The sequence below is a fragment of the Tursiops truncatus genome, chromosome 3, assembly GCF_011762595.2.
Source record: "Tursiops truncatus isolate mTurTru1 chromosome 3, mTurTru1.mat.Y, whole genome shotgun sequence".
Lineage (NCBI taxonomy): Eukaryota > Metazoa > Chordata > Mammalia > Artiodactyla > Delphinidae > Tursiops > Tursiops truncatus.
In genome coordinates, this window is record NC_047036.1 from 101,889,659 (window position 1) to 101,904,018 (window position 14,360).

The window sequence follows — 14,360 nt, forward strand, 5'->3', positions numbered from 1 at the left end:
CATTTCCTTTATCCATTCATCCATTGATGGACACTTAGGATGTTTCCATGTCTTGGCTGCTGTGAACAGTGCTGCAGTGAACATGGGGTACAGATATCTTTTTGAGTTAGTGTCTTTGTTTCCTTCAGATAAATACTCAGGACTGAAATTGCTGGATCATATGGTAGTTCTATGGCTGCACTGATTTACATTCCCGCCAGCAGTGCATGAGGGTTCCTTTTTCTCCTCATCCTCACCAGCACTTTTTATTTGTTGTCCTTTTGATAATAGCCATTATAACAGGTGTGAGGTAGTATCTTATTGGGGCTTTTATTTGTATTTCCTTGATGATTGATGATGCTGAACACATTTTTACCCGTTGGCCATCTGTATGTCTTCTTGGGAAAAATGTCTATTCAGGTCCTCTACCCATTTTTTAACTGGATTGTGATTTTTTTAAACATTTTTTTGCTATTGAGTTGTTAGAGTTCTTCATGTATTTTGGATATTAACCCCTTATCAGATTTATGATTTGAAAATATTTTCTCTTATTTATTCATTTATTTACATATACATGCATCTATTCTTTTTCAAATTCTTTTCCCATTTTGGTTGTTACAGAATATTGAGCAGTTCCCTGTGCTATACAGTAGGTCCTTGTTGCATATCTATTTTAAATGTAATAGTGTGTATATATTAATCCCAAACTTCCAATTCATCCTTCCCCAGCACCTTTCCCTTTTTTTTTTTTTTTTTTTTTTGCTGTACGCGGGCCTCTCACTGCTGTGGCCTCTCCCGTTGCGGAGCACAGGCTCCGGACGCGCAGGCTCAGCGGCCATGGCTCACGGGCCCAGCCACTCCACGGCATGTGGGATCTTCCCGGACCGGGGCATGAACCCGCGTTCCCTGCACTGGCAGACGGACTCTCAACCACTGCGCCACCAGGGAAGCCCCACCTTTCCCCTTTGGTAACCATAAGTTTGTTTTCAAAGTCTGTGACTCTGTTTCTCCTTTGTAAATAAGTTCATTTGTATCCTTTATTTAAGATTCTGCATACCATATATCTCTCTTTCTCTGACTTACTTCACTTAGTATGATAATCTCTGGGTTCATCCATGTTGCTGCAAATGGCATTATTTCACTCTTTTTAGTGGCTGGGTAATATTCCATTGTATATATGTACCACATCTTCTTTATCCATTCATCTGTCTGTAGACATTTAGGTTGTTTCCATATCTTGGCTATTGTAAACAGTGCTGCGGTGAACATTGGGGTGCATGTTTCCTTTTGAAACATGGTTTTCTCCAGATATATGCCCAGGAGTGGGATTGCTGGATTATATGGTAGTTCTATTTTTAGTTTTTAAAGGAAACTCCACAATGTTCTCCCAAATGGCTGTACCAATTTACATTCCTGTGAACAGTGTAGGAGGGATCCCTTTTCTCCACACCCTCTCCAGCATTTATTGTTTGTAGACTTTTTGATGATGGCCATTCTGACCGTTGTGAGGTGATATCTCATTGTATTTTTGATTTGGATTTCTCTAATAATTAGCGATGTTGAGCATCTTTTCATGTGCCTCCTGGCCATCTGTATGTCTTCTTTGGAGAAATGTCTATTTAGGTCTTCTACCCATTTTTTGATTGAGTTGTTTGCTTTTTTGATATTGAGGTGCATGAGCTGTTTGTATATTTTGGAGATTAATCCCTTGTTGGTCACATCATTTGCAAATATTTTCTCCCATTCTGTGGGTTGTCTTCTCGTTTTGTTTATGGTTTTCTCTGCTGTGCAAAAGCTTTTGAGCTTAATTAGGTCCCATTTGTTTATTTTTGTCTTTATTTTCATTTGTTTATTTTTGTCTTTATTTTCATTACTCTAGGAGATAAATCAAAAAAGATATTGCTGTGATTTATGTCAAAGAGTATTCTGCCTATGTTTTCCTCTAAGAGTTTTATAGTATCAGGTCTTACATTTAGGTCTTTAATCCATTTTGAGTTTATTTTTGTATATGGTGTTAGAGAATGTTCTAATTTCATTCTTTTACATGTAGCTGTCCAGTTTTCCCAATTTTCTCATTTATCAAAGAGACCGTCTTTTCTCTATTGTATATTCTTGTCTCCTTTGTCATAGATTAATTGTCCATGAGTGCGTGGGTTTATTTCTGGGCTTTCTATCTTATTCCATTGAGCTATATTTCTGTTTTTTGTGCCACTACCATACTGTTTTGATGACTGTAGCTTTGTAGTATACCCTGAAGTCAGGAAGCCTGATTCCTCCAGCTCTATTTTTCTTTCTCAAGATTGCTTTGGCTATTCAGGGTCTTTCGTGTCTTCATACAAATTAAAAATTTTTTTGTTCTAGTTCTGTGGAAAATTCCATTGGTAATTTGATAGGAATTGCATTGAATCTGTAGGTTACCTTGGGTAGTATAGTCATTATGGCAATACTGATTCTTCCAATCCAAGAACATAGTATAACTTTCCATCTGTTTGTGTCATCTTCAATTTCTTTCATCAGCGTTCTGTAGTTTTTGGTATACAGGAATTTTGCCTCCTTAGGTATTTTATTTATTTATTTTTTTGGTGCGATGGTAAATGGGATTGTTTCTTTAATTTCTCTTTCTGATCTTTCATTGTTAGTGTATAGAAAAGCAGCAGATTTCTGTGTATTAATTTAGTATCCTGCAACTTTACCGGATACATTAATGAGTTCTAGTATCGCGATTGCTCCTTTCCTACCATCTCGTTGTGGCTTCTTCTTTGTGTTTGGATGTAGGATATCTTTTTTGGTAGGTTCCAACATTTCTTTGTAAATGGTTGTTCAGCAGTTAATTGTGATTTTGGTGTTTTCGTAAGAAGAGGTGAGCTAATGTCCTTCTACTCGGCCATCTTGCCTCCTGCTTTTCTTCCATTTAGTAGGTTGCCTTTTCATTTTGTTGATGGTTTCTTTTACTGTGCAAGAAGCTTTTTAGTTTGATGTTGTCACACTTGTTTGTTTTTGCTATCATTGCCTTTGCTTTTGGAGTCAGATCCAAAAAATCATTGCTAAGACCAGTGTCAAGGAGCTTATAGACTGTGTCTTGTCTTATAGGAGTTTCATGGTTTCAGTTCTTCTGTTCAAGTCTATTATCCATTTTGAGTTATTTTATATATATGGTATAAGACAGTGATCCAGTGTTATTCTTTTCATATGGCAGTCCAGTTTTCCCAACACCATTTATTGAAGAAACTGTCCTTTCCCCATTGTATATTCTTGGGTAGTCTATATTTTAATTAACTTGGTGGTGGATTTCTCTGAAATTCAAAATTAGTTACAATTATTTAATAAATGAGCAATGTTCTTAGAGTTTAACAAAAATTGTTGCAGGTGATAGTGATCTGGAAGTATTTTCATTGACTCACCAATTTGGGTAGAAAATTTTCAGGAAAATTTTTATGAATTAAAAAATGACTTAGACAGGATAGTTAAATATGTGGCAATCACTCTTTATTTAACATTAGTTTTAATTACTGTTTTAGTCAGCTCTGGCTGCCATAACTAAATATATATTACACTAGGTAGTTTAAACTGTGGAAATTGATTTTCTCATAGTTCTGAAAGCCCTAAGTCCAAGATCAAGGTGCAGCATGGCTGGTTTCTGGTGAGGGCCTTCTTCTTACCTTGTAGATGGCTGCCTTCTTGCTGTGTCCTTGCATGGCAGGGATTGAGAAAGAAAGAGAGAAGGGGTGGGTTGGAGGGTAGGGAGTCTCTTTGGTGCCTCTTCTCATAAAGGCTCTAATCCCATCATGAGGGGCCCATGCTCATAACCTGATCTAAACTTAATTATCTCCCAAAGACCCCATCTCCAAATACTACCACATTGGGGGTTAGGGCTTCAACATATCAATTTAGGTGGCAATTCAGTCCATAGCAATTACCAAGAATTTTGCATTTCTCTATAAGCATAGAACTAAGTACGGTAGGCAAAATAATGTTTGCCCCAAAGATATAACAGCCTAATCCCCAGATACTGTAAATGTGTTATCTTTCATGGCAAAAGGGACTTTGCAGATATGATTGTTATGGATCTTGTTATGGGAAAATTATCAGGCTGGTTCCAGGGTAATCACAAGTTTCCTTAAAAATGGGAGAGGGAAGCAGAAAAAAGAGTCAATCACTAGGGGTGTGTGTGTGTGTGTGTGTGTGTGTGTGTGTGTGTGTGTGTGTGTGTGTGTGTGTGTGTGTGTGTGTGTGTAGTAATGACCTCAATTTTTACAATCATATTTTAACTTCCTATATATTGCACTTAAAATCAGATCATGTGTCATTTAACACATTCTTGTATTTTTATCTATTATCAAATCATAACATCTTATTCACAAATATCCTTTACTATTCTTTCTTAAAGCATTATAAAAACCTCCCTTCATTAGTTTTTGAGTTCAGTACTTGTCCTCTCAGGTAGAAATATCTCTTGTCTTTGGACCTTCAGAGAGTTTAGGCCAACTACAAAGTTAGAGGGACCACAGTAGTCAGTACAAGTCAGAACTATAGTACAGTAGCAAAAACAAATACCCTGGGACTAAAAGGTGATACAGGCCACACCAGGCCACTCACTCCTGGAACCCAGACATCATGACACGAGGAAGCCAAGCAACCATAGAGAGGCCACCTGTCCCAGCCCTAGTCCCAGCCAAAGTCCAGCCAGTGGCTAGCACCAAGTACCAGACATGTGAGTGAACAAACTTTAGGATGATTCCAGTTCCCAGTCTTTGATGTATCCCTGTTGACACCACTGGAGCTGAAATGACTTGTTCAAAAAGTCCTGACCAAACTGCAGATTAGTGAGCAAAATAAATGTCACTGCTTTAAGCAACTCATTCCATTTTGGTGTGGTTTGTCACATATACATAGAAAACTGCAATAACCTCCACATTTCTACCAAACCAAATATACATTCCTCTGTGCCTCAGTACTCATTGACACCTGGCTTTAACCTACCTTCCTGGTCTGATCTATGATGCCTCATCATTCATGCATGCACTGCTTAACTCAATCTTAGCATTGGAACCTTATACCCTTTTCCATATAGAGCCTAGTATTGTTGTTTTCTTCCATCTTTGCTCATCTCAGTCCTGCCTGTTCTTCATGGTCCATAATTTAGGCCCTGCAATGCACATCTGTTGCCTTGGTTTTTTTCCATATCCAAGACTATTGGTCTGGTGCCAGCAGCCTAATTTTCTTTTGAAGAAACCACCTCTTCTTTACACCCTATCTAGAGGCTTCAGGTAAGTTAAACTTCAGCTTCTAGTCTAAGGTGGGCAAAGAGCCCAGACATAGCCAGTTGGCATATTCCATCGTCCTGCCCAGTGTGATTCATTCAAGAATGGGCACACACCCTGAGTTTGTCCAGTGAGATGAAATCCTGAACTTTTCCCAGAAGAATTTTTCTGTAGTGCCTACTGTACCATGAGGCTGTCAGCAGCCAACATAGAGTGAAAGCCTACCTGAGAATGAAACCAACCCAGAAGGAAGCAGAGCCAAGTGTCAGATTTCTCACAGCATCACTGGAGCATCTGGACTTAGCCATGCCTGGAGCGCCATCCCTCCTTCCACCCACAACTTCTTAGTTGTGTGAGCCAAGCAATTCTTTTTTGGCTGAAAGCCAGATTGAGTTAGATTTCTATCACTTGGTAACTATACAGTCCTGGATAGTTTAAGACCACATCTTCCTACTCAATATGGCAATTCCTGAGTGCCCATTTCACACACGATTCTGTAGTTGGAGTTGAGGCAAAAACATTGAGTAAGACGGGGTCCATGAGGCTTAACCTTACTGGTTTTTCCTTCCAACCCTTCAGTGGAGTGCTTCATCATGCTATTTGTTTACAGCACTTCCCACAGCCATATTGCAGTATAATTAGCTGTATGCGTGCCATCATAAGCTTTGTGAAGAGGGGAAACATTCACTTTATTTGAGGACATAAGAATCCATGTATGAAAGTGCAGGCATATAGTGTGTACTCGGGTAGCTATTATTTCCGTTCTTTCACATTGCACCTACATGCATCTTGTTCATAGTTGTTGAATGATATCTATATTAATCATTGTCTCTAAGTAATACTAGATAACATGGAACAATTATTAGATGCCAAGCATAAGTACCATCTCAGTTCTCACAGTAACATGAGGTGATACATACTATTATTCTTCCTTTTATACTGGTGGGAAAAATCCCAATAAATTCAAGCTTGGAAAGTTAAAAATCTTGTCCCTAGTCTCACAGCTAGTATGTGGCAGAGTGAGGACTCCAACTTATGTCTCACTCATACCACACTGAGCTCATAGCCAGCACACCATATAAAATGCATGGGGCTTCCTGCTTGAAAAACATTCTAAATATCTGTTCTGAATGGAGGTAAATTGGTTGGGTTAAAAAACCTTGAAAGCATGGGAAATCAGTCCTCATTTTTGTGCCGTGGTCTTAACCCTCAAAATAGCTGCCCATGTTACAGAAGTGACTTAGCAACGTTTTGGGAGGTGGATAGGGTAAGTGGAAATTTGGAAGGCATTGCCATAAGGCAGATAGTAGGAGCAAACTGTCTGAGCTTTGTTCTTCCCACATCAGCCATAGATGTGAAGAAAATGACAAGAGTAAAAACTGCAAAAGTGTTTTCTAAAAAGTGTTGCAAATTCGATGGCTGCCAGCCAGGAAAATGTAGTGTCCTTTGTTGTCACAAGTGCATAACAGAACGAAGAATCTCAGGCTGCAGGGAAAGATGATAGGGTTGGAAATGAAGAGCTTATGAGGAAGCAAAATGTAAAAATCTAACCAAGGGTAAATGGGAATAAAAGGTCCTTGAAAGTTTCAGGAAGACCTGTACAGAGTTCCAATGAGTTACGTGCAGGGAAATATGCTATTGGTAAAGCTGCAAGTAAGTTTCCCATCCTACCCACTCAAGGAATAAAACAGCCTCACTATTAAAATGCCGGTGGTTCTTTGGGAGAAGAAAATGCATTTATAGGCAAATTGGAAAGGATGACCAGCCCATGTTTGTTTCTTACAGTGCAATGAAAAATTAAATATTTGTTACGGATTTTAAAATACACATGAAAAAGGCAGATGTTTTTTCATCTCAGTTTCCTCTGGGTGCTATGCAGAGCCATTGAGGAGAACTGCTCTCCCGAGTCATGGTCCCTTCTTCCCCAGTCAGTCTAGTGGCCGGAGTGAGAATTGGGGACAGAAGGAGAATACTTGAGGCACTTCATGCACCCTGAGCTGTGGGAGCACCAGGGTGGGGCAAGGGTGGGAACGGAGAGGATGAACTTCTCTTAGATTGCATTTTAAATCCTTCGTTTTGACATCTGAAAAACAGATCATGGAAACACGTTTCTCACTTGATCATTTTCAGGATTAAATGGATAACACATATAAAGTCTCGCCGTTCCATCCCATTCACTTGTGCACTTTCCAACTAGTCTGAAAGCCCCATGAGGGCAGAGGCCAGGTCCTGCTTGCTCACTGCTGTGCCCCCAGTGCCTGGCACAGAGTCTGTGTTGAACAAATCTGTGTTGGCTTGAACTGATGCCTGTTGCCTGTGTATTTAGGAAGATGCAAAACCAATTTTCTTTCTATTATGTTTATTCTAAAGCAATTTGTGTCAAGCAAATGCTTTTCCAAGAATATGAAATTTGCCCCTAAGTGATCTGAGAGATCCTGATGATGCATTAAAATGGCCAGTTGCATTTAATGACAGAAATGGGATTGGAGGGGCAGAATGGGCCAAGAACTTCCTCCCACAAATGATAGTCCTAATTAACATACTTTATCTAAAGACCATTGTCTTAATCAAAAAGCATCTTAAGTGACAGTTTACATGTGGTCTTTTAAGGAGGCCATGTAGCAAGAACAAATCCTGTAAAATAAACATTGTTCTTTTTTGCATCTGTCCCCAAAAGGAAAGAGAATGAAATAGTGACTGAAATTTGCTAGGCTCTGCTTAAAACTGTTGGAATTTTGCTAACTGCCATTCTAGTTCCAGCTTAGAGCTATTCTTTAGCATGAGTGATACATATATTTGAGAAGTATATCTAAGAGATATTAATAGTATTAACAGATAAGAATAGATAGATTTATTGAGGGCTGTGGCAGCACATAAGGGTGGTGGGGGAAGGGAATGTCAGGGAACTAGTGTGTCCAAGTTGAATCTTGAGGATGAGAGAGCCAATTCATTTAATTCTTTTACAAGTTCTATAATGAAATTCTTGTTCTTATTTCACAGATAATATAACACATCAGCTTTACGAGAGTAAGTTACTCTCTAAAATTCATACACTTTCTGCTATACCAGCATTTTACAATTTTTGTTTTGTTTTGTTTTTGGTCTGCTTATCCCTTTCATCAGATTAAATACTTGTGAAACTATTAAAGATTATTTTAATCACTTCCTATTTTTTTGCATAATAAATTATTTTTTAAATTCTAAAATATTTTGTTAGATAAGTGTATGATTAATGGCCATATTATAGTGTTTACTTTCAATATAATTTTTATCATCTTTGATATTTGTAATGTGTAATAATTAACTTTGGTCCATTTAATAAATATGGCAGTATTTATTTTACTATCAAAAAGTGTAAGAAAAAATCATGATTTGGCTACAAATTTATAAGTTTTAGATTATCTTTAAGAGATCAAAACCATGATAAAATATAGTTATTTTAAGGATTATGACATAAACAATGGAAAAAACTGCCTTCATTTAATGTTCAGAAGTTTTGAATTTTCTATTTACAAATCAGTTAATTTTGATAATTGTCATGATTTGTTTATAAATGACAGGATAAGCTGGAAGGTATTAGGCTGCTATTTGCAGTCATTTACCCATAAGTAAGACATTCCAGATGCTGGTAGCCTTAATTCCCAATAAAAAAAAATCTAAATCAGTTATAACTGTCACAGGGCTTTCTATTTTTAGCATTTTCTTTGTTAGAAGAGACTTCTTGCTGGTCTATATTATAAGCATACGCATCTGAATTACAGATCTGGTGGGGAGCATCTTAAGGTCCATGTATTAGCTCAAGCTGCCATGACAAAAATACCACAAACTGGGTGGCTTAAACATAGGCACTAGCAGTCCAAGATCAAGGTGCCAGCAGCTTTGGTACCAGGTAAGGGCCCTCTTCCTAGCTTCCAGATGGCTGCCTTCTCACTGTGTCCTCACAAAGTGGAGCGAAAAAGAGCTCTGGTCTTTATTCTTATTATTATAAGGACACTAATTCTGTCATGGGGGCCCTACCCTCATGACCTCATCCGAACCTAAATATGGACCAAGGGCCACCAAATATCACTACATTGGGGGTCAGGACTTCAACATATGAATTTGGGGGGACACAAGCCTCATTCAGTTCATAACAGCATATTTGTAGAAATGTTTAGGTCCAGAGAAGGGGGGCCCCACCTCACTCTTTGGGATCTGTTCTGGTCTTCCTCCTAATAGGGTGAGGGTTCTGCAGGGCCAAGAGAACATGAATATTCAGAGCCCACACACTCTCTTCTAGGTTATACTGACTGCCTGGGACCCTAGAATTTCCTAACTGAACCACCTGCACCTGCTTCCAGGGCCTGCAAAGCTACCTCCCTAGGTTGCCCCTTCTGCCTATGAACTGCAAGGCCACTGTGAAACACCTCCTCCCAGGAGATGGCCAAGGGGTGACAGTTTTGACTTAGGGGAAGAATGGTTGGAACTTGTTAAGTGCTGGCTTGGAGTCCACAGGCACGTATACAAGATGGAATGGAGGACAGAAAGAGAAGGGAGAGAGGAGAACTGGCTCTCCCCACGCCAGTGTGTTCCAGCATCAAACTTTGAAAAGCGCAAGAAACCTGCACGCAAACCTCACCTTCCAGGTTATTAAAAAGGTGCAGTTGTGAAGTTACTAGGATAGAACATATTTTATTTCAGATAGGTTACATTAAATATTGCTGGATTTTTTTCCAGAACTGCTGTACCTATTTTGACTTCTATGAGTTTACATGTGTTTCCATCTCTCCACATATTCACCAACACTTGATATTATGTACTTTTCAAAATGTCTTAAATATTAAGACATTTGCTGTGTGGTCTCCATTTGTACTCTTGATCTACTTTTCATGAATGTTAGGTGTGGGTCTGATGATGATTAATGCTACTCATTAACTGGTGACTAATATTACTAACAATACTAACTTTAATAATTTTTATGCATCATTAATATTATAGATATAAATTAAGCAGCATATGGCTGAGAATAAGAACTGCTATAAACTGAGTACTGGTTGAAACCATCTTGGTGGTTGGCAGTGTTGAACTGAGTGATAAACCAGCTAATTGAGTCATTTGCTCATCAGAGCTCTACTAAGTGGCCATGGGGATGAATCTGATATACCCTACGAATATCCCAAATTGCTCCATTTTGAAAGAAAGATATATACAGAATAGTAATTTGATTCATTAACTAAAAAGTGTTTTTTTCATTCTTAATTGCCACAGCCATTCCCTGCCTCTATTCACCTCATAGGCTGCCCCTCTAATGCACTTGTTATAGGACCTGAAATTAGCACTTTTATAAGGGATGTACTATTGTTTTGTGTATTTTAAAAACTTTACACCAAGGTCATTGAAATTTACATCACATTCTTTTTCTTTTTTTTCTACTTAATGTTCTATCCACATTGCCGTGTGGGTTGAATTTACTGCTTCTAATTGCTGCATAGTGTCCATAGGACATATATCATCTTTTATTTATCCACTCCCCTAGTTATAGGCATCTAGGTAGCTTTCACCTCTCTCATCACAAATAAAATATGACTATAATGAACATATCATATGTGATCCTTACTAACCCATGTGGGAATTTCTTCGATGTATATACCCCAGGAGTGGTATTGCTGATAGGGTGTAAGCATACTTATTACATTAAATATTGGTGGATTGTTTTCTAGAGCTGCTGTACCTATTTTGACTTCTATGAGCAGTTTACATGCGTTTCCATCTCTCTGTATCTTCACCAACACTTGATATTATCTACCTTACAAAATTTTGCCATTGTCATGCATTCACGTGGTATCTTATCCCTTCAATCTGGTGATATTGCTATTGTTTTAATTTGTATTGCTTTGCACCATCATTAACATTAAAAAAGAATAAGTGTTGGGACTTCCCTGGTGGCGCAGTGGTTAAGAATCCACCTGCCAATGCAGGGGACACGGGTTCGATCCCTGGTCCAGGAAGGTCCCACATGCCATGAAGCAACTAAGCCCATGGGCCACAACTAGTGAGCCCGCATGCCACAACTACTGAAGCCTGTGCACCTAGAGCCCATGCTCTGCAATAAAGAGAAGCCACCACAATGAGAAGCCCATGCACCGCAATGAAGACCCAATGCAGCCAAAAAAATTAAGTGTTGTTACAAATTTACACTTTCCTTTTCAATTCTCATGTTTTGTACTTTGACTCAGGTTGGTTTTTGTATGTTCTTGTTCTTAATGGATAATGTAAAGTCATTTGTTCATCTAAATTTTTTGTACGTGTGTCTATGTGCCAGGAATATAAAAAATAATTTGCTGATCTTGTAAAATAGGTGGTGGCGGTGGTGTGTGTGTTTAATCAACAAAAAGGACACTGAGGTCTAAATATCATTGTCTCTTGTTGTTCTTCATCCTTAACGTTTCTCCTTCTCTCCTTCCCCCCCTCCTCTTCCTTTACCTCTTCCTCTTCCATCTTCTTCCTATTCTTTTTTTCTTTTACATAACAGTATTTTAAAAATACCCATGCTGCTATACGTACAAATTATTGAATTAATTTTTCAATTTTTACTTGAGTTGTTAAGCATCTCTCTAGTTTTGCCAATGGAATATTCTGCAGCTTAATTCCTGAGGAAAAAGTGGAGTTATTGAATAAGAGGAAGCAGAATAAAGATGAGTGGTGACAAATTTCTAGGACAATTTTCTTTTAAAGAGAGAGTATTTCTTTGGCATTGGGGGAAAAAAAGTGTCTAGAACCTGGTCCTCCCTCCCTACCTCCCTCCTTCCCTTCCTCCTTCCCTTCCATTTTTATTTACATTGGAGTAGAGTTGATTTACAATGTTGTGTTCGTTTCAAGTGTATAGCTAAGGGATTCAGTTATACATATGGATATATCCATTCTTTATTTTTCAGATACTTTTCCCATATACGTTATTACAGAGTATTGAGTAGAGCCCCCTGTGTTATACAGTCCTTGTTGATTATCCTATCCGTTTTCTATACAGTCATGTTTTCTATACAGTCGTATGTATATGTTAATCACAAACTCCTAATTTATCCCCCCTCCGCCCCCCACATTTTCCCTTTGGTAACCATAAGTTTGTTTTTGAAGTCTATGAGTCTGTATCTGTTTTATAAATAAGTTCATTTGTATCATTCTTTTTAGATTTCTCATATAAGTGATATCATATGATATTTGTCTTTTTCTAACTTACTTCACTTAGTATGATAATCTCTAGGTCCATCCATGTTGCTCCAAATGGCATTATTTCATTCTTTTTTGTGTCTGAGTAATATTCCATTGTATATATGTACTACATCTTCTTTATCCATTCATCTGTTGATGGACATTTAGTTTGCTTCCAGGTCTTGGCTATTGTAAACAGCTCTGCAGTGAACATTGGGGTGCATGTATCATTTCGAACCATGTTTTTCTCTGAATATATGCCCAGGAGTGGGATTGCTGGATCACATGGTAGCTCTATTTTTAGTTTTTTAAGGAACTTCCATACTGTTCTCCATAGTGGCTGTACCAATTTACATTCCCTTTTCTCCACACCCTCTCCAGCATTTATTGCTTATAGATTTTTTTGATGGTGGCCATTCTGACTGGTGTGAAGTGATATCTCAATTGTAGTTTTGATTTGCATTTCTCTAATAATTACTGATGTTGAACATCTTTTCATGTGACTCTTGGCCATCTGTTGGTCTTCTTTGGAGAAATGTCTATTTAGGTCTTTTGCCCATTTTTTTTATTTTTTAATTTTTTGATACTGAGTTGCATGGTCTGTTTGTAAATTGGAGACTAATCCCTGTTCGGTCATATTGTTTCCAAATATTTTCTCCCATTCTGTGGGTTGTCTTTTCGTTTTGTTTATGGTTTCATTTGCTGTGCAAAAGCTATTGAGTTTAATTAGGTCCAATTTGTCTATTTTTGTTTTTATTTCCATTACTCTAGGAGACAGCTTGGAAAAGATATTGATTTATGTCAACGAGTGTTCTGCCTATGTTTTCCTCTACGAGTTATATAGTGTCAGGTCTTACATTTAGGTCTTTAATCCATTTTGAGTTTATTTTTGTGTATGGTGTCAAAGAACGTTCTAATTTCATTCTTTTACATGTAGCTATCTAGTTTTCCCAGCACCATTTATTGAAGAGACTGTGTTTCCTACATTGTATAGTCTTGCCTCCTTTGTTATAGACTAAGTGACCGTAGGTGAGTGGGTTTATTTTGGGGCTTTCTATCCTGTCCATTGATCTATGTTTTTTTAAACTTTTGTTTTATATTGGAGTATAGTTGATTAACAATGTTGTGTCAGTTTCAGATGTACAGCAAAGCGATTCAGTTATACATATACATGTAACTATTCTTTTTCAAATTCTCTTTCCATTTCGGTTCTTGAAGAATATTGAGCAGAGTTCCCTGTGCTATGCAGTAGGTCCTTGATAGTTATCCATTTTAAGTATAGCAGTGTGTACAATGTTTCTGTTTCTGTGCCGGTACCATACTGTGTTGATGTATGTAGCTTTGCAGTATGTTCTGAAGTCAAGGAGCTAGATTCCTTCAGCTCCGTTTTTCTTTCTCAAGTTTGTTTTGGCTATGCAGGGTCTTTTGTGTCTCCATACAAATTTAAAAATTTTTTTATTCTAGTTCTGTGAAAAATTCCCTTGGTAATTTGATCCAGATTGCATTGAGTCTGTAGATTGCCTGGGGGCTATAGTTATTTTGGCAATACTGATTTTTCCAATCCAAGAACATGGTATGTCTTTTCATCTGTGTGTGTCATCTTCGATGCCTTAAATCAGTGTCTTTTACTTTTCAGAGTACAGGATTTTTGTCTCCTTAGGTAGGTTTATTCCTAGGTATTTTATTCTTTTTGATGCTATGGTAAATGGGATTGTTTCTTTAATTTCCCTTTCTTATCTTTTGTTGTTAGTGTATAGAAATGCAACAGATTTCTTTGTATTAATTTTGTATCCTGAAATTTTACCAAATTCACTGATGAGCTCTAGTAGTTTTCTGGTAGCATCTTTAGGATTTTCTATGTATAGTATCATGTCATCTGCAAACAGTGACAGTTTTACTTCTTTTCCAATTTGGAGTCCTTTTTGCTTTTTC